The sequence below is a fragment of the Excalfactoria chinensis genome, chromosome 2, assembly GCF_039878825.1.
Source record: "Excalfactoria chinensis isolate bCotChi1 chromosome 2, bCotChi1.hap2, whole genome shotgun sequence".
NCBI classification, from domain to species: domain Eukaryota; kingdom Metazoa; phylum Chordata; class Aves; order Galliformes; family Phasianidae; genus Excalfactoria; species Excalfactoria chinensis.
The window spans coordinates 69,918,170-69,942,364 of NC_092826.1; the positions used below are offsets into that span (position 1 = coordinate 69,918,170).

The window sequence follows — 24,195 nt, forward strand, 5'->3', positions numbered from 1 at the left end:
AGGGCAACTGCAAAAGGGCCAGCGGGCTCTAGGGAGCATGGAGCAATAGGTAGCACACATGTGGCTCTTTGTCTTCTGTTCTTAGGGGCTGATGCCTGCTGAAGAAATTACTTTTTGTTCTGTCTAATAACTTCAGAGAATAGGCAGTGCTGTGCTCTATTGCACAATCCATTCACAGTAGGAGATAAAAGCTGTGATGAGCACATGCTTACCTGTATTCTGAAGCAGGGCTTTTACAGTTGGTAGTGCTATGAAAAATAATGAGTATTGTGAAAAACACTACAGGAGATTAGGGCAGTGGGTAGCAGTTGCTTAAGGTCTTTCAAAATGTGTACTGCTCAAGCCAAGGAAAGGATGGAAATAGAAAGGTAGGGCTAAGCAGAGTTCTGTTGGTAAGCAAATGGGTCGAGATGTCTCTTGCATAAACATTTAAGCTGAAAGATCGGGCATGCACGGAGCAGTACGACAACAGTCTTTCAGAATGAAATGACAGGAGAAGTTGCACGAAGCTCAGAAGGTGAAGTTAGTCAAGAGAAGCAGGCTGAGCTAAATGCACTATTTTCCTCATTTTTTTCTGCAGGAAAGTCAACGAAAAATACTGTGATGCTCTGTGCACTTATTAGAACAGCAGGATAAGACTTCTCCCACTTTTGTGTGTGTGTGTGTTGATAAACAGCATCTGTCTTGGTGATCGTGATTTGCCTCACTTGATAGTTAATCATATACACTAATGAAGGAAATAGATTTTTCTTATGGCAGGATTCCTCCTTGCTACAGAAACCGTATTCCTAATGATTCAGATTAAGCATCAAAATATATTTGTAATTTCTTTTCTGATGAATGTCTTGGTTCCCACAGTGCTCTGACTTGTGAGCTTGAGACAGCAGCACTCACTCCCATGGGAGGAGACCCCTGTGGGCTCTACCGCTAAACCTGCCTGTACACAGTGCACAGGAGGATGTAAACAGGAAGGTTGTCCACGTGGCTGTGAAGGCTCTTGATTAAGTCCTACTTATTGGTGTTTTGTTTTGCTGCTTTTTCGCTAAGTGTCTCTCCCTGCTTTCTTCCTCTTACCAAAGCCTTTGAAAACACCTTGGTGGAGTTTCCTTGTTTTATCAATCACAGAGCTGCTGTGTTCTCAGCACTGCTGTTAAAATAATGTTTTTGATAGAGTTGCTCGTAATTGCAAGTGCGACCTTTTTGCCCTGGTAAAATTGCAGCAGCGCTGAAGGTCAGTTCACTGAATCAGCTTCACTTAAAACTGACTGCTCCCTTCCTGGGATTAAAGCACTCAATGGGCTTGCGTTCCCTGAACTTTCAGCACACCCTTGACCTCTTACACAGCTTTAGAAGTCATCCAGCTCCACTTGAGAGCAGTGCTTGCAGCTGTAGGACAGCAAAAGCTGCTTCTTTGCACATGGGCACAGCTTAGGGCCGCTGGGTGTAGCTGCATGGGGCTTGTAGGGCACCACAGCATCAGCACACTTGAGGAAGATGAGTCATGTTTTGGCTGAGCAGTACTTAATGTGTGCGGTGCTGCTAACCACAGGGCTCGTCATTCCCTGGGATCCTATCTAGAGTCCTGAGGTGTCTCTGATTTCTGAAGGAACTCTGGCATGAGCCTGAGTGGAGAAATAGCAAAGGGGGAAAATATGATCTGAGGAAATGTCAGTGTGAACTTACTCTGTGAATTGACTGTATGGCACCAGTGTGGCTTAGGCTGCCGTGATAGCTGTCTGTGATCTTGGAGCAAATGCAGTAACTAGGGTTTGTGCTTCCTTCCCACACCAGCACCCTTTTCCTTTGCTCAGGTTACATCAGCAGCTTTTGCTGCTTCATTCTCTGGAAATTAATTGCTTTTTCCATGTCAGGTTTTCCCAGGTGGGTACTTCTATAGGTAAGCTGCTCGTGTAAGCCTGTCCCTCAGTTTCTGCTGCCTCTCATACTCTGAAGAGATGACTCATCTTTCTTGTGCACTGCATTCTTTTTTCTTTGAAAATAATAAGCACAAATGTGCAGATCATGTTAGTGTTAAGCCTCGTCTTTTCTTGCCACATACCTACTACAGTTCTGTGTACTCATCCCGAGATTTGGATAGCTGGGAAAATGCTCTCCTTTCCTCTTTGAGTAGGTTTTAATGAAAGCCGTGTCTAACACCAGCCATTCTGTGGATGCTTTTGTCTTCTAGAGCCTCGTGGGGAAGTAAAATTTCCCTTGTTTCCACCAGAGTTGTGGTACAGAACAGCAGGTGGGCAGGAACGGATCACAGCTCTCCTGTATGATTTTTACAGATGGTCTTTGGCAGAAACTTAGAAACTTTAACCATAAAGATTGGTCAACTTTGAAGAACTTTATATTCATTTGAAGTAATGCTAGCTTGACCCATTGGCTGTTACATAGGTAGTGGGAAGGCTGTTTCCAAGGATTGGTCTGAGATTATTCTTCCATTTCTCCTAAGTTCAGGAAAGCCCTAAGTGGTGCTAGGAAGCTGGAGGCTCGTCCATGCATGACTTGTCCATAAGTATCATTCTGAGTTACATTGCTAGCATCTGTGTTACCTAGGTCTGCCTTCCTTTGTGCTGGTGTCAGAAGATGCCTATCTCCTGCTGTGCTTTTTTCTCTCTTTTTCAGATACTTACAAGGAAGCATAATATTTACCAGCTTAAGCAACTGACTGCCCATTATTATTATTTTTAGTTCTAAATGCTAGATTGTCTGTTTACAACTTGACCTTTCCTTGACCTGGTTCACAGCTTACTTTCTTGACTTATGGCCCTTACCAGTTTGTCACTACCATTTGGCTCCAGCTGTTCTTACAAAAAGGAACATTTAATTGCACCTTCCAGTCAGCCTTAGGGCTTGAGAGCACTCATCGGTTTTAATCATGCTTGCAGTGTTCTATAGAATAGACAGCAACTCTCCACACTTGCAGTAGAATGTATTTTCAGTCATCTATTTATTGGAAGAGTTTATAGGGTGTTCTTGCATAATTTAAAAGGTATGTGAGGAGAGGAAGGAGTGAGATGTAAAACAGTGATGGAGCTCAACAAGAACGATAAGCATTATGCATAGGGCAGGAGGAGAGGTGATGAGTCTTGTTCTGCAAATGTTGCCATCATCCAACTGTAGCCTGTGTGAAATTCCACCTCGCTGCTGTCTTACTCTGAGCCTGTCAGTGTCTGGTTTGACTCTTCTGTTCTCTACTGCAAGAGTAAATGCTGTACAGCTCTTCAGTGCCACTTGAGTCTGCAGAGAACATCGGCATATTGTTTTTCAGTCGTCTCCTTTTCTGATTGAAGAGCATTTGGTTCTTTTTTATGCAAGAATTGTTCCTTGCCTTTGATTGTCATCAGTGTCCTTCTCTGTACCATCTCTGCTTAGACTGTGTTGTTATGAGGAGAAGGCCAGAACTGCACGCCCTACCAAACTGTACTATTGCTCAGTGATGATGACTGATTTTTCTTATTCTTTCTTCCTTTCCTATCATTTTGCTTTTACTATGTTTCACTTGTTTGAGACAATATTTATTTGGAACTACTTAATGTAACAAACTGCCTATTATAATCCCAAGATCTCCCTCCTGAGTAGCGACTGTCAGCTCTGTCACTTGATATGCAGAATCGAATGTTTCCGTGTGCATGCCTGTAGGTTTGCCACAAATGAATTTCATTCACATCTTGCCACTGAATTACTTGTCAGTGTGATGTCCAATAACACAGTGTGATTAAGGTTTTTCTGCAGTCCCTTAGAGCATAGTCTTTATCTTTACTTCCTTGAATAGCTTACGATCATATTCATTATTTTCCCATTAATTGCATTTTCTAGATTACCTGTGAGCATATTGAGCAGTCTGTGTCCTTCCTTTAACGGCGTTGTTGCCTCTTAGTCTGTAGGGGTTGAGATGCTCTGACCAAAGCACGGGTTTATATAGCTCAGTAATGGGACAGTTCCTATTCTTTGTCCAGAGTTGGTGGAACTTGTGTAAATTCCCCTCTCAAGCTGGATGGTTTAAAACTTGCAGAATGAGTTTCTGTTCTCCCGCACACTGCAGTCCAGCAGGGCTGTTTAAAGCAGTATCAGTGGGAACAGTTCCAGGTTAATCTCTACAGCACAAAAGACCTACTGTGAGCCAGATCTGTGTCCAAGATGTATTTGCATTATTCAAGTATTTCCTGTTCAAGATGACTATTAATCAAACCAGACAACTCTTTTACAGCAAAAAGCTTTCTATAAAATTCATGTTTAGGACATGGCGTAAAGTTACTTCATAAAAACAGTTGTTGACTGTTTGAAAAAAAAAATAATACATAAATTCAAGACTGGGGAGTTAAAAAGACTGCTTCTGGAATAGCAGAATAGCATTTGGTTATTGTATGATCTCATCTTGATGCTTTTCAGGATTAATATTTCATATTCCTACTAAAAATATGATGGCAATCATTTAACCTTGGAAGTAGGTTCTGAGAGAAGGGGAACTTGTAATTTTATTTCTGAGGTGCCTTGTTTGAGAGCGTGGGTTATCCTGCTTCATGGAAGATAAGCTCATTATAGTCATAGCTCATTATATAGCGCCAGAAGCTCCCATTACAAGATCTCTGCTAATCATCTTGCATTTGGCGTGCAAACTATAATAATGGATGCCGCTATCTTCTGGCTTTTAAAGGGCAAAATGCACTTTCAGCTACAAGGGTCTGGTGTTTTCCTTCCTCTGCATTATCTGCATTAAAGAATAGGATTTCAGGGAATGAGTCTCCTAGGTGATGTGCAGATGCTACATGGAGAGCAAAACTGCCACTGAACTGTACCTTCAGGCATGAGTTTTCATTGTCATGTAAGAATCCTCTAATACTGTTCTTTGCTGCAGTGGCTGCTGGGCATCCTTCCACCAACTGGCTTTCCTTGCACCCACCAGCCCTGTGTTCCCTTCCCTCGGCTCAGTTCTACAGTGCTTGTGCTAAAATGACTCTTTTTTTTTTGCAAGGTGACAGCTCTACTCCTCTAGATCTGTCCTGGCATCTTCTGCTAGAACAACTTCTGTTGAGCCTCACACTTAAAAAGTGTGATGGAGGGTTTCCACTACACAGAGCATCTGATATTTAAACACGGTTTTGATCATTGCTGCCTGTGAGATATGTGACTGAGGAATGGAGTGGACAAACGTTTCTGTTACCTTTCCCTGCTGCTGTTTGCTAGGCAACTAAACTTCCAATAAATAGATGGCTTCAAAGGTTCCATCTGAGTGCTGCCCTGTGTAGCAGAGAGAGTGTAATGCACGTACTGATGAGGAAGGAAGAACAGTGTTCCTCTGGGCTGGCTGTAGGCCACAGGGCTGTTCAAGTCTAAGGCTTGTAGGAGCTATAGGAACGACACAGCTGATATCCAGGATCATTTTTCTTGAAGCCATTAAAGGAAATCTATCTATGCTAGGTGCTTGACAACTCGCTGGGAAGCATAGTCAGTCAGCCAAGTATGCTCACTTGCAAACCTCAAATGTGTTTTATGTTGGCAGTATTAATTCTGAATAGAGAAGTGTTACAAATGTATATTTTATTATTTTGGAAGGCATAGTTTCACGTATCCCCTAGGGACAGCATGCTCTTTTTAGTCCCCCACTATTAAGTTCTTACTTTTCATCTCATCTGCACAGACAGAGAAGGACCAGGCAACTGTTCAATCCTTACCCTGCTGTAGTAGTGCACAGTGACAGCGAGCCACTTCTTCATGGATTCACAGAATGAATTTTTAAGCAAAACCAGCCTGACTTTATAATGAACTTTATAGAAGTATAAAAGCAAGAACGTTATCGGTTCCTCCATACAGCACCCTTGCCCAGCTTTCGTTTGAGCTGGAACAGGGCTTTATCTCTCCCCTCTCCTCCTCCCCAACCCAGCGGTTATGGCAGAGATTTCCCCTCATTAAGGGAACTTCAGATGGAGCCCACCCTCAAATAAAAATTGCTTCCCTTTGGGCAGTGGAGGCAGGGAGGCATTTAAAATACAGGAGACAGACAAATAGCCTTTCTAAACAAACAAAGGATAACTGCTCTCATAAATGTGGGTCCTCATAATTTAAGAGCAATAGTTTATATACTTGGTAAGCCTTATAAACAGAAAGGAGAGACAAGGACTGTGGTTGCATTCAATAAAAGCCCAACTCAACAAGGCCCTTGATTGTTAAGTTGTGTATTTTGCGGGCCTCCGCCAAGTTTACTTGCTAGCAGTGCTTTGCTGTGTGTGTTTATAGCAGCAAGCTCTGGGAGATTCCCTGCGGAAAGCCATGCTGATGGGTGGTGCTGTCGGGAGAGGAGCTTGAGGCACAAAAAAGCCGTCCCATGGATGGTAAATCTCTCTTATTATGTGCTGTGCGATCCTCTGGATTTTGCAGGTGTAAGGCTCATATACAAAAGTTAAATTTAGTACGTGTTTATAGTACAGTGTATAAAAAACTGAAATGTGTCATGATTGGCCAGATGGTAGAAAGCAGTAGTAAAAGCTATAACTTGGGCTTCCTACCACAGACCCGTGACACCAGATAACTCCCTGGTTTAGGAGAGGCTGGTCAGTATGCCTGTCTTGATTTCTCTCTCTTTTTTTTTTAAGTGGTATTTACTCTTGTTTGATGAATTTTGAAAGATATAATAAGTGGATGTTAACAAAGTCTGGTGAGGACTGTTTGTGGTCAGGCAAGTTCTGCGGGGAAAGACAAATGAGGAGCAGCTGAGGCCCCTTGGTTTGCTCATTGCAGAGCAGAGCTGAGGGGAGCCCTGATGGCGGATGCAGCTCCTCACAGGGAGCGGAGGGGCAGCGCTGAGCTCTGCTCTGTGTGACAGCGACAGGGCCCGTGGGAACAGCGTGGAGCTGTGCCAGGGGAGGGCAGCTGGGGGTCAGGGACAGGGTCTGCACCACAGGGCGGTGGGCATGGCCCCAAGTGCTGAGGAGCAACTGGACAGTGCTCTGAGACAGAGGGTTTGGATTTTGGGTGGTCCTGTGTGGAGCTAGGGGTTTGACTCCATGATCTTTGTGAGTCCCTTCCAACTCAGGATATTCCATGGTTCTATGATTATGGGATTACTAGTAGAATCCTCATTGCATGTCTGAGCTTGGATATATTCGGCCATGCAAATGAACAAAGCTGGAGCTGAAAAACTCCTGTATTTCACATTATGAAACTTAGGGTTTCCAGGTATTTTAGAGTTGCTTGCAAAATGCTGGTGCATCCAAGCTGCATAATTTTACAGGCACTGTAGTGTGTCCAGAGGGTTTTAACTCTGCTAGCATTTCTAACTTGAGGTTTTTTCAGGAGGTTGTGTTGTACTAAGAATCAGATTTTTTTCCCAAGCATCTACAGTCTGCTTTTTGCCTTTTTTCTTCAAAGCATTTTGTATCTGCATATTCAGATACAAAATTCAGATATTCAGAAGCAACTACTGCTTCTGATGGTAGGCAATTTACATCCATCTCCAACTACATTGGTTTTACAGCTTGTGCTGGGAAACAACAGATTTCATTTAGCAGCAGGATCTGCATACGAAGAAGATTATGAGGATGCAAAGCAGGATGAGCACAACTATTAGGTGCATTGTTCACTCTGGTTTCTAGAGTGTTACATGAGAAAACTTAGTCAGGTTGATGGGACCCACATGGTCACACCAACCTGTAACATTCCAGTGAGAAAAGAAATCTTACTTCATCTGTATGAGCCTCCCTTGCCTTAGCACTAATGGTACCAGAATGCACAACTGCAAAGAAACCTCTTCTGAGCTCAGGCTGTGTTTGCCATCTGAAATCTCTTTTTCAGCCTGCTAACTGATGATTGGTGACTTATTCAGTGTGATCAGTAAGCTGCCAAAGCTTGGGTGAGGAAAGCTGGTGGCAGTCAGTAGAGGGCATGCTGATGAAGAATGCGGTATCAATGCAGTAGAGCTTCTCTGTTCCTCCCAGGTTAGAAAGAACATGTAAGTGCCAGCTCCTGAAGAAGCTATTCAGCCCTGCTGGGTGCTGTGCTGGCTGGCTGGTGAAGCTGGAGAATGCTGATATGAGTGTGTTGGTGGGGAGCATGAAGCCAAGCTGCTGAGATGTCCTGTTCATCTATCAGAAGAAGATAAGCAGTTATTTTTTCTCAGAGTGCTGAAATTGTCAAATGCAGCAACATCAGGTCTCTTGCTTAAGTTCTCAACCTCTCTGACTCATAAAATCATGCCTGATTGTCAGAGCACGTGTTGAGTAAGTCTTTACAACGTATTTGAGGAATGTCAATGCAGTGTTTCTTTTGGATGCAGCCTTTTAAAAGAAGCAGAATATGAATCGACATCAAGGTTGCTGAGACAGCCAGCATTTCCTTGTAGGTTAGCATAATAGTTACAACAGCTTATTTTAAGATATACAATTAAGTATAAACTGAATTTCCTAATCCAATTTATATCAGTCCAAACATAAGAATGAATGTCTGGCTTCATCCTCTGGCTCCACTCATCATTATCTGTATGATGTTTTTGACATCATATTGTGCAGCCGTTATGGGTTTGGTCAGAGGGATTACAAAGGGGAAATGAATGAAATGGCAGCTCTTTTACAGACTCGCACTGAAGCCAGCTCCTTGAGTGTGCTATCCTCAGAAACCACTATGCTTTCCGTAATGTGGGAACACGTCCCATTTCTGCAGCATGCTTCCCACAACAGTAGCTAAGCTTTCTGCAGCTGCCCCATTTCCTGTGGTGGGATGTTGTGGTCCTGCTTTAGTGCATCTCCTGCTGGGGCACCGGGGCTCGGGTGAGTACCAGCTACTACCTGAGATCATTCCTAGAGTATGTTGTTCCTGTGCTTGTACTGCTTGTATTGCTGAAAACGGAGACGTACGAAGGGAGAATTCAGATAAAACATAGGTTGGGAACCTGGAAAAGATGGTAGTGTGGTCAGTTGCTTGGCTGAGATGCAAGGATGCACACTGAATACTCCCTAGAAGCTATTTTGTTCATGGCAATAGCTACAGTATCTATGTATTTGGAATTTCTTCATTTTTTACAGCAAATATCTGTTCTTTGAGCAGCGCTCTGGAAAGGCGTATCAGTTGCATGCATAGCAGATGAAGCCCCCCCTTAAGTGCCCCTTATTGTAATAGTATATCAAAGACTTGTCAGGAAAAGGTAATCTATGGCTTATCTAATTGAGTTCTAATTCATTTTAGCATAATAAACTAAATTTAAATCAGCTTAAAAATAGTCCCCAGTGTGCCGCTGGTTCATTTCTTTATAATCCTGCAAAAAGACTATTGCAACATACCAATTTTTAAGTATTTTAAGACCAAAAAGAAAAGAAAAGGAAAAAAAAGAGTGAAAAAGATAAAGCTAATAACACAAAATCCTTCCATTGAAATTGAGAGATTAGGAGGAATATCCTCATAAGGAATTCAGCACCCCTCTCTAGCAAAATAATTGAAATGATATATCTAATTGTCTTCAGTTTTACATTCTAGTCATCTTAGTTGTATATTAGTTTCCCCTTCTGCATTCTTTCATAAAGGAAAGGTAAGTTTTTTGTTTGTTTATAGTACTTCTGTGGCTTTCAGTTCTTTCCATACTTAGCAAGAAAGTTCAGAACAACTGTTTCATTACCGGCCATCTGCGGTTGTAGTAATCTGCCTATAAATACAGCCAAATATGTGGAAATAATATGCATATATATGTGGAGAGATAATTGGATTATCCCAAGGTTGAGTTCCCTTGCTGAAGAGCCAGGCAGTGCAGCAGCTGTGGTTCTCACCAAAGCAGAGCCTTGTTCCTCGGTGCAGATGTGCACAATCTCCCCATTGCCCCACTGTGTAACGCTGTTGGTACTGCACAGGTCTGGGCTGAGAGCATGGTTGTTGATGGAGTTATCCACACCTTTTCTAAGCTATGGCTTGTTGCAGCTGGTTAAACAGTGCTCTTTAATCCTTAGCTTTATTTTTAAATTCTCATCAACACCAGCTGTAGGTCAGATTTCTCATCCTTAATAATATAAATCCGGAACAAATAGCAGTGAGTGATGTATCGCAGCCGTGTGCTGCATGGGAATGCTATTCAGTTAATATATTTTAAACCAAAGTTAGGATTGAAGCTGTTTATTACAGGCGTGAAATTAATCATCAGTCAATGAAACTATACATCAGGGATGAGTATGTCACAGATAAATCATAACACTGAGAACTTAGGAACTCTTAATAAACAACTGTGAATAAGCAACTTCAAGTAACCAATCCCCCCAAAGTTCTTGTCTCCCACTCACAGGTCTACACAGCAGTGCTGCACAACCCATCTCCACCAGCACATGTGGGTTACAAGTGCCCCTGCCCTGTCTGAGGGTACCAATTCCCTGCTTGTACCCACCTGCTCATGTGCACCCCCTAAGCTGTGGGTCCCACCTCTAGCAGCCCCCACAGTTGCCCCCAGCCAGAAAGCAGCTGTTCTATCTGGCTGATGGTTTCAAGATGATTGTCTGGATTTCACTTCCCTTTTAACATTATCAGTCACACACACACACCATAAACGTGCTCACTTTCTTATCTTATAAGGTGGTATTATTTAGACCATTTGCTGAGGCCGTACCACACAGTCAGCTCAATGCCAGGTACTCCTAGATCTCATTTGGGTATCGGCAGTAATCTCATGCTTCATCCATCTACACCTGTGTGTATAGCAAGGCAGTTTTCAGGTGTGATGAGGCTGCTCTATGGTATTGACATTTGGAGTTTTTTAATAAACAAATATCTACATTCCCTTCAAGGATTAAATAGCCCTTCACAGAAAGGTGGTAACCTTGCTGAAGTGTGCTGCAGGCAGACAAGGCTTCATTACATTACAAGGACGTAAGCGATTTGCCAAAGCAGAGGGCTCTGCCAGCTGTAGTCTGAGCTAAAATAACTTACTGTGGCTGAATTGTTCCCCAGATACCACTGCACTTGCATGAAACTCATTATACTCATTAAAGAAGACTCAGTCACATCACCAGTGAATTCTATCGATATAAAAAGCAATGAGGAGAAATGACCGATGGATCAGAGTCTGCTCTGTTCCAAGGCAGGCATCCCACTTTTGTGTTGGAAGAAGGGAGAGGTAAGGTCTGAGCCTGATAACCAGCCCTCTGGGGTGGAGGCACTGCACACCTCTCTGAAGTTTCTCTTCTTGTTGTGTGGTTTTCAGATGGATTCTGGCTATTTTATAGCAGTCTGCTCTCTTTCCAGCATTTATGAAGTAGAGATTTCTGAATCAACATAGGCCATTCACTGTAGAAACTGTGAGTCATACATTGCTGCACTTCAATAAATGTAAAGAGTTGTAAGGTGTTTTCCTTAGAAAGGCAGGATGGTAGAGGCAGGATTTTGCTTGGTATGAGCCATCTGTCTCACTGTGAGCCTTGCACTCTTCCCATGTAGACCTTGCTGCAGCATCCTTCTGTAAGGTGTCAACTACCTTCTGTTAGGTATTTATGCAGTTAAACCACAGTCCAATGCTGTGCTGGCAGAACTGACCTACTACAAAACCTGTGAGTAAAGAAGTTTTCTGACCACTAATAATAGCTTGTCTTCTGGTGATCAACAGTCTTCTGTTTCAGCAGGTAGAGAACAAAAGACTCATTTCATGTGGTATGGGGATGCTTCTAAGGAGAACTTAACACAGCAATATTCAGATGGAAAGATTTCTATGCTTTATTGCCACAGACCTCTATAAGGCACGAGACTAAAGACACATTCCTGTCACTAAAAACGTCCTGTCATTTATTGGCCTTGTCACCTCCATTTCCTTCCATGTCCTATGTCAAAATAGTCTATCCAAACTGAACCAGAGACACGGCTAGCGATGCAGACACCAATACTCACAAACTACAGAGTAATGAGGACTTGGCAACAGATTTCACTTTCTTCCAGACTAGATAAGATTAAATAGTGACATTTCTGCACTTTGTAGTTCTAGAATCATGCTCAGGGTTACACAAGTGTTTTCCTGATTTGTGTGTAATACCAGCATTACTGCTGCCTTGTCTGTGGTTGACACTTTTGTAAATGGAATTAAACTGAAGGAACAAGTAAGTATCATTAAACATTTTCAACTGCATTGTAGTAGCTTAGCTGTACCAGTGTTAGCAATCTCATTCATTTCTTCATTTGGGATTTCTCGTACTGGCACTCTCACAGAAACACGTTACTATACATGGTACGTGCTCTAAATAGTCACACATCCAGCATGAGTGAAGCGCAGCTCAGCATAAGGAAATGAGGGAAATACTTTCCAGGCAATTAGTGATGTTAGCAGAAAAAGACTGCCACAAATAGAACAGAGTGAGTGAGCCGAGACTGCAGTGCTTCAGTTGTAGTGTGAAGTGGGGGAGTTGGGATCCACTGCGTCACTGGCTGTTCTAACCTCCTGGCAGTCACCAGCAGTGCAGGGGACTCTGCAAATCTCGAGAAGGACTCGACTCCCAGATACTGCAGTATCAGCCTCTGTGCTTGTAAAATCCAGTGAGGTGGAAAATGTGAAGTCACCGTGGGTCTCAGAAACATTTCCTAACACAAACTCTTTTAACCTCCTCGCTAGAAGTTTTAAAGTGTGCCTTACTGATCTCTCTGTTGGCTGTGCTCCATGTTTCCAAATTATACTGAAAAATGCCAGAAATACATTTTTGTAAGATTTCTCCTTCGTGCAAGTCTGTTGCTTGAAGTCTTGTGCAAATGGGAAGGAGATGAAATCATTACCATAATTCATTCACCTGAAACTTCAGTACCTAGTGGAACTGCAGCACAGTATCAAATGCCTTGTCTAGAATGCGAGGCTCATTAAATATAAATTAATTTACATCGCATTTCCTGTAAACACTACCCTGTCATCACTTTGCTAATGGAATCCAGTAGTGTTATGCCTGTAGGACAGTGTTTTGCTCTCTCTGCAGCTCAACCGAGCACAACTTTCACCTGTGGTTCGTGTCAATCAGCCTGACTTCTGAAGTCTCTCTTAGAAAGCGCTGATTGAACTGAAGTGAGTCTGTGTGAGAATTCACTGAGACGTCAGTATAAATCTAGTAGTGCAGATAGTCCTTGTCCACGAGCTTCAAATAAAGCATCCAGCCAAGAAATCTTCAGCCTCAGCTATGCCTTTACCACAAAGGGATGAAGACAGAGAATATACTACTTTTTCTGTGCTGAGAAGAAATGCTAGCAATGCTATGTGCTACTGAGAACTGGGGTCAGAGAATGCTGCCTTTCATACTAAGGTTGTAAGCCACAAGGAACTTCACCGTATTCATCTTTCTGTAGGGAAAAAAAAAAGAGACCATTTTGAGGAACTGACCATATGTCAGTCCAGGTACATTCAATATTTCTGTCCAGCATTGTGGGATTACTATTGGAAGTTCTGAGGTAGATGAGTTTTTCAGTGAATTCTTGCAAAATAAATAAACAAATAAATATATGCCCATTCTTTCTACCGGTATGAAGAACCAGAGTTAAGCTTCAAGGAATTCTCTGGTTTGGGGGAAACACTGCAGAACAAGTATCCTGTAGCTAGTTCTCACCAATGACTGTATTATCAGCTGACAGGTATGGGCCTGCTTGAGCTGCCGCCAATGAAGGAGATAATTTCTTTTCTTAGTCACAAAAGGTACTTTTGAAAAGGAAGATTAAGCATCAGTTGAGTTTGGACCTTGAGTTAGTGCAATGAAAAACACTGCAGAACTCCCACGTGATGGGAAGATCAGATTTGAAGAAGCCTGGCACAGTAGTCCAAAGCTTCATACACTGCATGTTTGAAAGTTAAACTTCTCATGCTTTTGGTAGGAGATGTATTAGAGTTGTTTCACAGAATCCCAGGGTGGATGAGGTTAGAAGTACCTCTGGGTCCACGTTACAAAGATTAGCACGATGGAAAGGCAATACAGGAGTGAAAGAGCAAAAGGACAAACAGGAAAGAAATACTCACCCATCTCTGAGGATCGAGGCTCACAGGGAAAAACTCCACAAAGGAGGGGTCTAACAGTGGTTCAACCAGGCTCCACCCCTTCTGGTCACACAGGTGAATTGCCTTCACCTGTGCTCCCAGGGCTGACCCAGTCCTTTCCACAGGTGCTCAATCAGTGATTTTGGCTGTGACTCAACAGTTTCCATAGAGTCTATCCAGCCCAACCCCTGCTTAAGCAGGGATATCCAGAGCAGATTGCCCAGCAAATGTCATGACATCACATGTCAAGATGACCTGTGAAGATCTCCAAGGGGGAAACCCCACACCCTTTCCTGTGCTAGTGGTCCATCACCCACAGAAATGCTTCCCGATGCTCAGAGGCAATCTCCTGTGCCCCATCTTATGCCTCTTGTCTCTTGTCCTATCAGTGGGCACCACTCAAAAGAACCTGGCTGTGTTTTCTTTACATCCCCCTCCGCATTCAGATATTTACTGTAAGTTGATGAGATGCCCCTCATTGATCAATTTTTTAGGCTTTGTAAAATAAAGTAACTTTCTGTTTCATCACAATGACAAGTATTTCTTGTTTCCTAATGCTTCTTTTACTGTGTCTTTAACCTACTGCCTAAGATAACTCCATGAACTAATGGTATTAAATCTGCTGATAAATGTGAAACTGTGTAAGAAGTTGGAAATCAGTGATAATGTTTGATACAGTAAGGTTAGGATAATATTAAAAATAGAGGCCAAAGGATCTAAATTATATTGTTGTTTTTTTTTTTTTCCTGGACTTCTTGCTTTGAATAATAACTCTTCTCATGACTGTACAGGTGTAAACTTCACCTTTTTTTCACCACATTGATTTTGATTTAATGAAGTGGAAAAGAAAAATCAGCGAACAATTTTGATTGTCTCATTTCAGTAAATTGAAATTGCAGTGAATTGAAAAGGAACTATTACAGTCAGTTAATATTCTGTGCAAAATGAAGCAGTTATTTCTTATGGCTTCCAGTAGACTGGGAAGTTATTGAAGTTGCCATAAATACAGAGTGCTGAATTATTGATTTATTTACATGTGTGTACATCTGATACTCCTCACATGTCAGAGTACCATATGCTATTGCATATAAATAGCAATCTGCAATTTATACATCACAAGTCACAGACACAGCAAGTGGGAACTCAGACGACGGGGCCGGGTTTTAGAGGATGGCTAATGCACCGCTCTTGCAGTTTTAAGTGCCATCTGTTTTGACATAGTCTGGGCCTGTGTTGTGCTGGTGGTCAGGAATCCATGCAATTTAGCGCTGTTGGGCCTCAGCCAGTTTACATTTTCTAGTAGGAGAGAGCAACCAGTGGCCGTGCCTCTCTCCCTGCTTAACTCCCGAATTTCCCATAAACAAAATGTTAATCCCTGTGGTTCTGAATAAGCATTATGTGCTTGCTTAGTGCATCACTGCACGAATATTGCATATGTTCACAGCAGATGAGGGGACTGCTGACTGTCACTCTAGGACCTGTACAGTGTGAAATGTCTTTCTTCTATTAAAAAAAAAAATAATAATAAAAAATCCACATTTCATGTGCCTTTCTTAGAGAGTTGTTGGATAAGTTAGTGCCGGTGTCCCAAATTTCTGCTTTGGAGATTACATTTCTTTTCTTTTTTTCCTCCATCAGGTCCAGGTCGGTCAAGTCCAGAGCTGATTCCTCTGGAAAGTGGCTTTGGCCAGCTTTTTGCTGAATGTATTCCTTAGTGTGTAAGCATAGTGGTAGCACTATGGATTTGTAAGAAACATAAAACTCTGGGTTAAGTGAAGCTTTCTGCCATTCCCGTGAAGAGCCCTGGAGACCTGCCTGGCTTTCTCAGATTGGCCACGTGTCAAAAGGGAGAGGAACACAGCCATAGAAAATGAGGTATTTGCTCACCAAATGAGAGGATGCTTGTCAGGATACTAGCAGGTGCTTTTGAAGGAATCTCATTTGTAGGAAAGAAAATAAATGTTGGAACCTAAAGTATAAACGTAGCCGAGCTGATGGGGAGCAGGCGTTCCCTGTCAGCCTTCAGTCACGCTCTGTACAGTCTCACTGATTATCTGCAATCTGTGGCCATCCTGCGTAGCCAAGTCAGGCTCTTGGTGGTATCCCTTTGAGTCTGCGAAAGCATTAGCTTAAGAGTAAATGTGTCTGCCTGGAAGACTCTCAGCGCCTCAGTTTAATTTTACAGGATTCAGAAGATTTCACAGTGAATAAGGTCACCCTGAAGTGAGCAATGGGATAATAACAAATCCAGCAGTTTTTCTTCCATTGCTGTTCTATTTAATTATCACTCCCTTGCTGATAACCCAGGTGACAGAGGCATGTGTAGGTAGAGAGGAGAAGGGGGTGTCCTTGTCCCTACACTGTGTGGGAGGGTCACACCTCTATCTGCCTTGCCACCTGACTCCTCAGCTGGGACATGGGGGCATTCTGTAGAATTCTATAGGTGTCCTCCAATAGAATTCAGTGGGAACTGCGGTTTGCTTCTTTTCCATTTTATTTCCCCTTTAAATCTATAGATCTTTTATTGTGCTGTGTACAATTCTGTCCCATAATTTGGAGCTCTGTCTCTTTGTAGATTTTCAAATTTAAAGCCTGCATTGAGCTTAGGGAGGATGATTAGACTATTGTAAAGTGCAAATTTGTGGCTTTAAGTCTCTTGCTACTGTTTCAGCTTATGTTTACCCTATTGTTTATCATCATTTCTCCAGTTCTTGCGGCCAAATCATAGACCCCCCATTAATTCCAGTCAGTCATTTCTGAGAGTTGGGCCTTTTTAAAGCACCAGTGTTTGATTATGAAGAACAATGGCCTGTTCCACAAATAATTAACTTCTGGTAGATGTGCTGGGAATAGTCATTCTTGGGGGAATTATTTGTCTGCTGTAAAATTTGCAACCGACTTGATGCAAGTCATCTTGATTACCCAACACCATGAGTGTACCATTCTATTGTCAGCTTTCCCCAAGGCAGGCATTCATCTAGTCTGTATGTTATTTCCAGTTTGGAGCAATGCACATCTTACCAAGCTAAATGACAAGATTCTGAAGGTCTACCACACTTTAGTCTGTGTGAAAAAACACGAGTCTTGAAAACATTTCCCTCTCATATACTTGCATACAGCAACTTGGCTTGGAGTTGTTCTGTAGTAATGAAAACCAATAAACCCTTTATTCTAAATGCTCCCATTTTTGAGAAGTGAAATATTAGAAGAGCTACAGCTGATTGTAATGGCTGCTTGGATTTATGTGTTTTCTGCTTGCAAGTTCTCCATCTAACTTGATTGCACAGGCCTGTTTGTATCAACAGAAACTTAATGTCAGCATATCATTGGAAGACAGAGTAGCATCATTTTGCTCCAGCTCAGTGTCACTCCAAGTGATTGGTTCTGGCCATGTAATTGTAGCTAGAGAGCTAGCGTTGGGCAATGCACGCTCATCTATAGTTACGTAAAGTGGATTTGGAAGGAAAAGTTAAGACCAATACATAAAAACGTGAAACACAAAGATGTAAATGTTGCCTGGCTTGGCAAGTGAAAAAATGTTTTACCATATGCAGTTTTCACCGTGGAGTAGTTCAGACATCTCAGATTGACTCAAAGGAGAGACAAGACTGCAGTTGTAAGTCTATTTCACTAAACCCAGGCATTCCCTTGGGGTAAGTTGAGAAAATGTTTTGTATTCACCAGGATGGAGTTCCTGGATCAAGTAAGACTCTCTAACAACATCTTGGGTGTAGAGAGAGAGGATGGAAAGCTTCTTAGTACAGCTTTGAAGTGGAGCAAACTTGACGCATTTCTGTTATCTAGTTTTATCTTAAACCTTTACGTAGAAGCCTGGGACTTTGTAAATGCCTATTTCCTTGTTAACCACAATTGTATTTTGCATATTTCAAAGTAATGCAATGAAAAGAACTACATTGCTGTAGATGTGGTAATCCTGAAAGTGGGGGACATCTAAATGTGATGTGTCCAACCTCTCCAGTGTTGAGGACCCAATGGGGAGCAGGATGCCTCTCCTCAAAGTGGCATGTGTTGCATTGGGAAGGAGCTACCTCAGGATTTGGGGAAGGCGGAGGGTGAGTGCTTCTTCACTGCCAGTGGGTTGTGCATTAGCATTTTCATTGAAATAAGACGCTCACTTTGGAAACAGCTCTCAGTCCTCCCTTTAGTGGCTTTACTTACTACCACAGGTGTATGAACCCAGTTACTTTCAGATGAAACAGTCAAAAAATACACTCCAAAGTACCAGAAGCAACACCTAGTGAGTATTTAAGCTGGAGGGTGAAGCTAGATGTCCAGAAGCACCCACTGCTCAGACCTGTGGCTGTTGGGTTCTTGAGCTCTATCAGTCTTCTCTTCCTGGGCTACACTCCTCACTCACTCCGCAGGACGAGTTCCCTGGCATACAGTAAGGAGTTAAGAAAGTGATCTGAAGGAGTTTAAGAAGTGCTTGTACTTCAGCATGTGAGGAACTCATTTTGGGGCTAGGTATTTACTGACTGTGTTAAAAGCACAATATCCTGTCTATCGCTATGTAGTTTTCCAGAAATGACTCTCTGACAAACCCTTGTATAAGAACTGATACACTAAGTATCAGCACTGGTACCAATAACAAAATTAACATGGCTTGACTTCATAAATTAATATGGTGTACTAATATGATGAAAATTAGTTCCATGAATATATTTTTTTCTTCCCTTCCCCCCCCCCCCCCCAACCCTCAATCTTTGTATTTTTAGCTCTGCTCAAGAAGATGTGGATAAAATTAATCCTTGCCAAGTGGCAGGGGACAAAGTCAGTAGGGGGCAAATAAATAAGTTCCAGCTTTTGACAAAAATACTGCAGAGAAGAATTATTTCCTTAATAAAATTGTAACAATTATCTCACTTGCAGTGCTGTTTGACTTTAAGCACATAGTGTGAATATGCCAGGAATGCAAGATAGGTCTCTAAAGGTATTCAGAGGAGTTTATGGACTAAAGAAAACTGGAGCTCAACATCATAGGGATGTCACACCAGTGTAATGCAAAGTGTAAAATGTCACGCAGACACAGCTGTGAAATGGCTTCACATTTACTTCAACATAGCCCTCTTCCACGTGGTCATGTAACAATGCTTCTAGTCTTGTTCAAAAGGTGCAGTTTCTTATTACGTTCTATGGGTGGTTTTTAAAATCTATAAAGGGTTATTTTAAGTTCTTTGGAACCATTCCTTCCAGGAGCATGTGGATGCAATTACTTCATGAGTTCTGATGCTGCTCATTTTTACACTGAAATATTGAGCGTTGTCATAGATCTTGTGCTCTCAGAAAGAGCGTTGCGTGACCTACAAGATCTCACAAGATCAGCAAAGCTAGAAATTAATTTCTTAAGTCTCTCTGATCCCTTCATTTTACTTAAGTTTCCTTATTTCTTGTCTCGGTAAGAATAAATGGTTTGGTGGGAGGGAAACAGGAGCTGTAACCTATCTCAGGTTTATTCTGATTTTTGCATATATGTGTTGGAAATAAGCCAGGGAGCAATGCCGACTAAATGAAATCATTGTAATATGGCCGCAGATGGGGGATAGCATATTGCACAGTTATAACTGCATATTTGTCAGCTGTGATGATGTTTCAAAGAGAGCCATACTTTGCAGTTTTCTTTAATAATTTGCTAGTTTTCCATCCCTCTCCAGAAGCTGTCTGCTTGAATTAAATTGATGTACATAACTACATGGACACAGAGGGATGGGTTAAAATGTGTGACGTGGTATATTTGGAAAACTGAAATTGAGCAGTTTTAGAAGGTTGCTCTGTACACCAAATGCTCTTTAAAAAACTGAAGATTAAGGAGACAGGTGTGGGGAAGACTAGTGGAATAGGTAGAAACAGATGATGAAAATGAATGGCCAGGCAACTGTATGACACGTGGGAATCTGGACAATACGTTGAATCACATACTGAATGCATCATCCTTGTTGAAATCTGGAAGGCTGACAATGAGTTTTCCATGAAATACAGGAGAGAAGGACTCTGCTGTAGCCACTGCTGGTGATGCCTTGGAGTGTTGTGCTTGTTTTGGAGTACTGGGCTTTGGGAGAAATGCTCACAGGTTGGATAAAGTAAAAGAGAAACTAGGAGATGCTGTATCAGTGATGTGGCTAGGAAGAAAGGACTGAAGTTTGAGCACATCGCTGCCAGAAATCCTTGCAGAAATAATGGAGATCGATCGTTCTTCACAAGCTCCAGTAGAGGGCAAGAAAAACAGCTTCTTACATGAATTGGGTAATAGGAAAAACTTAGAAACTTGATAAAGTGACAACACTGGAACAGGCACTTCAATGAGTTGAGTTATAGCTTTCCTTTGAAATCAAGAACAGGGCAGACATGCACATCAGGGATGGTTTAAGTGTACTTGGAGAGAGACCTCAAGAGAGCTAATCCAGTCCTGTTACTCATTCTGTACATTCTTGATCACAAAAAGTTGCAAAATCACGTAGGTACCTCTGCTGAGCAGCCCCTTCTAGGAGCCTTGACTGCTGCAGTTCTGTGTGAGGTTGTGCCGTGAGCTTTGTTACATCCAGTCCTTCCTGGCCTCCTGGTGCTGGGAGGATGCGAGGTCAGCAGCGCTACCTCCTCAGACTGGAAAATGCATGACAACATTTTGGATGTGGGAGATGCTCTTCTGTAGGTACCTGTTTTTCTGGGACTACTTCTGTGTTCAGTGTCCTGGAACACCAATGACTGTTGTAGCCTGTTGCGTTAGCTACATTTTTTTGTTCATTAAAGGGTATGAAGCCAAGTTTGACACCAGTCTGTCATATCCGGGAGTCTTGTGCTGAAACACTCTGGCCGAAGCCTGTCCCCATTTCTGTACCTCTGCTTCTATGGCCATTAAGCTCCCACTTTCCACAGCCTCAGTAAAGAAGTACTTCTGGCATGGGCACAGGTGGTGGTACAGTGGTAAAATGTAAGATTTACACCAACGTTTCACTCGGTTAAATAGCTAATACTTATGCAGCACTGTTACTGCTGAGATGCTGAGTGTGTGGTATTTCTGTACTGTGCTTAAGTGGTTCTCGTTCATGTTGTTTTGCATCTAATGTTCTGCTAACAATGCCAATTTCTTTTTGTTTTTCTCACCTATACTGACTCTTCAGAGCCTGTTCGTAGTTTTAGTCTAAATTCTTACCATAGCGTTGCTGAAAATCTCAGCAGTGGCAGCAGATCAACATGAAGCACCCGTTTGAGTTGTCACAGAAGGACCTGAGGTTTTGTTAATGCTTACTGAAACTTTCATTTTAATGTTACAAGCCTGAGGAGCTCTGCATAGAGATCACTTTAAAACAGGTGCACACAGAGCTCCCTAACTAAAGGTGTGGCTGAATCCAGTCAGGCTTCCAACACGGGCAGCGGTTCAATCTCAAGAAGTCCATGCTGGGATCCAGGTATCAGGTATCTGACATTAATGTCCATTGCCGTCTAACAAAAGCATGACACTGTTTTTTTTCCCTGGTTCTGAAATCAGAAACTCTATTGTTGTCAGGGCCAGAATGCACAGAGACTTGATCTTGGTTTGAATCGTGTGTAGAAGGCTATTTTCCCCCAGATGTGTGCATGCATTGGGAAACAAACCAGGGGGGGAAAATAGAACTAAGGAAAAAAAGAAATAGAAACAGAAAACTTTGAAATAAACCAGATTCCTAATGGAATAAAAAACCTCCCTTTAGTGCATTTTCTCCCTCTGTGTCAGCTTTTATAGCTCTGTTTCTGGCATGCATCTTTTGAGATTTCTTTAAAGATTGTGAAGAAATTTTGTCTTACATCAACAAACCGTTTTCAGGGCCTGAGCAAAGCCATAACAAAAAGCATCTTGCAAAAGCGCACTGGTGATCAGGGAGGGAGAGGGGTAAATGAGGTTGTAGGGAGGGAAACACGGGGCTGCTTTGTAATTTATTTTTACATATGAAGATCACCAAAATGCAAAGTTGCATTTCAGGATTGTAAACAGTCATGGGTTGTTGTTTTTCAGGGCAAGATGTGCTTGTATACATTTTGTGATTAGGCTGTATTGAGAACTGCAGTTGGTTACTTGGTTTGCAATTGCAGGACAGTATTTATTGTTGTCAGTAGGCTGCCCTCTCTTGTTCTGGCTCAGGCTGATAGCTGGCACCTAGTAAGTGGTGAAAAACTAAACTGAAACTGATGCAGTGCTGCAGGAAGTCCCCCCAACAATACTAGAAAAGCCTGGAAAACATATAGCAGGCCAACTGTTTTGCTGAAACTATGAGTGCTACCAGAAAGCCTTCCAAGCCTTTACAGGCTAAAACCTCCTGAACTCACCTCCTGTGTTTCCTTTTCCCTTTAAGAGCTGTTCTTAGTGGGAGGAGCAGAGGATATGTTCATATGGACCTGTGCATATCTGTTTGGAAGTCCATGTCCTGAAGGTGTGTGGGAGCAAGTTTCACATGGAACGCCCTCAGGATATGCAGGGTGCACATCTGGTGCTGCTACACTAATGAGAGAATTAGAAGAGCATGAAGAAGCACGAAACCTACCCATAAAACAGAAGGACGCCACTATTTTAGCTCCAAGTCTTAAGTTAAAAACCACACTATGGTGATTCATTATGTATCCAGGATGTCTGAGGTACTGACTATGCACAGTTAGCACAGGAACAAGGAAGGAATGCCACTTCTGGTCCAAAAGGAATGGAGATTAACCGTGCTGGCTTGGTGCTTTGATCACAGGAGGGGAGCATCGTGGAGTATTAGAAGCTGTTTTATAATTAAGTGTAAGAGTAGCGAAGAATGTAAGCCTGTAGGGATGGTTTTTTTGATGTTTTCAACAATCACAGGCTGAAACTCTGTTTTTTCATATAGTGCTGGGAGCCCATCCTTACCTCCTTACAGGAGGTAATCACACTGTCCTTTTGTAGTAAACGCATCTTAAAGTCTCAAGAAAGGAACAAGAAGGGAAGGCTCCAAATCTGCCACATCTTATGTGCATGTTTAACTTCAGGCAGTGTCGTTGGCATTGGTGGTGATGTGAGGGAGGTCAAACACATGGTAAGGCCTTGCAAGAATTAATCTAGGGGACTGCTGCCTAAGTGGTCCGTGGAGCCAGCGCTTGTCTGCAGGAGCTTGGCTGCTGCTGGTGGGATTTTTTCTGCTCCAGCTGTAAACCTCATTTTTAAAATACCAAAGTATAGTAGACCCTTTCCAAATAACGCTCCTCCATGCAATTATTTGCAATGGCTGCCAGGGGGGTATTAGGGGTCTCAAAGGGGAGCAGAGTGTCTGCAAAACCTACTCTGCGTTAAGATATCGTTCTTGTCAAAAATATACAGATCCCCAGGTTAGGTTCACACAGCCATACACCAGGCTCCGAAACCTGGATGAAAATGCTTTTTCTTCCTCTTGCTGAAATACTGAGTTTCTGTCTAAGTGAAACACAGTGTGGAAGAGCAAAGGAACTGTGTAGTGGGGGTTCTCTCTTCACAGTGGGAGATGGTGATTTTGATGTCTTCAGCTGAGCTAAGGTGGCCTTGTGCACTTTGTGTGTTGGTTTCTCCAACTAAGGAGTTGGGCATCTCACCCTTGTATACACGCAGAAAATGCAAACCATGTGTTTGCTGCTGCTGTAGTGAGGTGAGACCAAGCCTGTGGTGGTCTGAAGTGAAAGCTAAATACTCAATGGGAAAACCTGTGTATCACTGATTAAATTCAACCAAGACGTAGTTAATGTAAAAAACTCTGCCTAAATGTGGATTTGGGTAGGTTTGTTGAATGCATTTCAGGATGCACCCTGCTTAGCCTGAATCAGTGCTGCGCAGTTATAAAGCTCAGAGCCAGCGTTACTTAAGGAAATGGCTTTGCATGCGTCCCTGAAATGTCTGAACTCTGAAGTGACAGGGAAAGATGCACCGCAGTGCAAATCTTGATGTTGTGAAACCACTGTTCTTACTCTATTTGTGATTCTTGTTATTCTGCTGGGTGATTTGTTTTGGTTTCTATATTCATCTGTACAGTGTTTTTCTTCTTAAAGAAATGCCTGTTGTGGTCAATATGGAGAGGTTAGAGTTGGAATTTCTGTCGCAATCAGTGTGGACAGGTCAGAGAGGGAACGAGCGAGCTCTGTGGCAGCATTCACCTCTCAGCGTATCATCTGTGGCATCTGTTTGACTCCCAGAAATACCACCTGGCTGTCTCCATCTATTACTTTATGATACGTTGTGTGGCATGAAGAGCTGGGAG

The 24,195-nt window shown here is 42.4% G+C and overlaps 1 protein-coding gene across 1 annotated transcript in view; it reads left to right on the forward strand.

Annotated features, from left to right (window-relative positions):
- Window positions 1–24,195, forward strand: part of FBXL7 (F-box and leucine rich repeat protein 7) — a 159,015-nt gene that overhangs the window by 126,060 nt on the left and 8,760 nt on the right. The gene's annotated exons all lie outside the window — the stretch shown is intronic.